Source organism: Montipora foliosa, chromosome 1 (genome assembly GCF_036669935.1).
Source record: "Montipora foliosa isolate CH-2021 chromosome 1, ASM3666993v2, whole genome shotgun sequence".
Classification (NCBI taxonomy): domain Eukaryota; kingdom Metazoa; phylum Cnidaria; class Anthozoa; order Scleractinia; family Acroporidae; genus Montipora; species Montipora foliosa.
Window position 1 is genome coordinate 17,287,405 of NC_090869.1, and position 2,500 is coordinate 17,289,904.

Below are 2,500 nucleotides of genomic sequence, written 5' to 3' on the forward strand. Positions count from 1 at the left end.
GTCTCCGGTTTGTCTCTCCTATGTATTGGTTGTTGCTTGCGTCTCAATAAAGTGTATCATGTAAATAAGATTTTTTTAGTTACCCTCAGTGTACGTAGTGTGGAATTTGTCTTGTCTTTGTAGTAGCCAAAAATGGGTAGCCAGTTCGTCCGTCAGTTATGTAATTGCATGTGAGGCACTTAGTTCCGCATTTCATGGTATCATAGGCTTTAGGAGGTTGTGTTTGTGGGTTGGTAGGTAATATGGATTTGACAAGTATATGTCGCCGCGCGGAGGTTATAGAACGTCTGAAACCAATAAAGGGAATTTTAAATAAAGGTTGGTAATGTGAATATTTGGGTACATCGTTGGGAAGAATTGAAGGAGAATGTGAAAGTGCTTTGATAGATGGAAAAGAACGAAGAGCAGGGTTATAGGTGACAACAAAAGGGACACGACTCGATGTGTTTGCGCTGGGCCTGTATTGCGTTGTATGGCGCGAACACGTCGTATTTCTTGTTTGAGGAAAGAGAGATCATATAGTAGCCACGTTTGTTGAGGTATTGCATATTTAGTTTATTAGAACGTAGATTGAAAGTATCGTCTGAACAACATATGCGTCGTAAACGAAGGAATAGCACGTTTGGTGTGTAAATAAGAGGGTAGGGGGGGGGGGGGGGGGGGGAAGATCGTAAGAGCCTATTACTGATGTTTGTCTGTGGGTTTGGTGTAGAGATCTGTGGTAAGTATATACCATCGTTGAGGGAAACCATAACGTCTACGAATGGTATGGATGGTCAAGAAAAAATATGTATATCCTCACAGCCATACAACCAGCCTTGCATGTTTGCTGATGACACAAACATTACACTATTGGCTAAAACGTTAACGGAACTCAAACAAGCCTTGATCTTTTAACTACGTAATCTGAGCTGCTGGCTGAAAGCCAACAAGCTTACAGTTTAAATGTTGCCAAAACTGAACTAATGATTATTGGGTCAAGGCAGAGATTATCTGTCCAAAATGAAGACGTTGAAATAAGAATTGACGGTCAAATCAGCAAGAAGGTTGAACATACCAAATCCTTGGGCGTTACCATAGATGCTCAACTTACTTGGCAGTGCAACTGACACGTTGAAGAAATATGCAAGAAAGTATCCTCAGGTATAGGAGCCCTCGAACGTGTGCGGGCCTTTAATTTATTCCGAAAGAAACTGCCATTCAAATTTAAAACGCTGTGATTGTGCCATATTTCGATTATTACAGCCCGGTTTGGGACTGTTTGAGTGGCTAGCTAAATGATAAACTCCAAAAATTGTAGAATCGTGCAGTCAGAGTACTTACAAAATTGCCTTTTGATACGAGCTCGAACCACCTCCAAACCACCCTTAACTGGGAGAGGCTATCAATTTGACGAAAGAAACGGAAAGCCTTAATGATGTGTAAGACAATGAACGGACATGCCCCGGATTATCTTCAACGTCTTTTCACTCAGTATTACTCTAATTACAACCTGAGAAACTCTGAGCGAAAACTGGCTTTGCCAAAACCGAGAACTAATTATTTAAAGCGAAGCTTCTCCTACAGCGGGGCCACATTATGGAATAACTTGCCCAATAGCTTAAAGAATGTTGGATCTGTTGATCAATTGAAGCGAAACTTGAAGCAGGTATCCAGCATATCGGATTCCCACACGGCAATCATGTAAAGCAATTGTAATAGTTTTACTTTTTAACCTGTAAAGCTTAATTAACTGATGATTTTCCGTGTATAAATAAAGTCTTACTACTTCTATTACTTGCATAATTATTTTTTTTTTAGTCTAAATATTATTTGCTGGTTAGATCTCCCTGAAGATCGGGCACTTGTAGTTTGTTCAGCTGGCCCTTGCATAAAAAACTGTCTACAAGGATAGATAGGTTGTGGCCATCCATTTAGGACCTAGATAAACGACCCACAATCTTGGACAAAACTCTTGGGGAAAAGGCGTGAACTTCTCTATTTGTTTCCCCCCCCCCCCCCCCCGGCCCCCCACCTCCCCTCTTCCCCATGCCAATGTTGATAATGTGGTGCAAAAAAAAAATACTGTTCATGCCTTCGGCCCTTTGTTAACCAACATTGGAATGAAGGAAGGGTGGGGTGGGGTTGGGGGGGGGGGGGGGGCGGGAATAGGAAGAATGTGATCTTCATCACACAGACAAAATTAGGGAGTCACATTTTCGTAACGAGTTTTGTCGACGATTGTAGCTATCCAATGAGTTCTAGTAGCTCAATGGGTAGAGCATACTGAGCACTACGGAGGTCGCAGGTTCGAATCCCACCTAGGACTCAGATGTGCTTTCGCCCGTTGCCAAGCAACTTGTACTCTATCATTCTCACGGGCGCATTACACCTTTCCATTGTATCATGTACTTTCTTACGGTGGCTAATTAATACTTTGAGGCCGCGTATAGGCTAATCAACCTTCAGCTCCTCATCACATTTTGGAAGCCGTAGTTACAAATGTAGGTAGGTGTTCTAT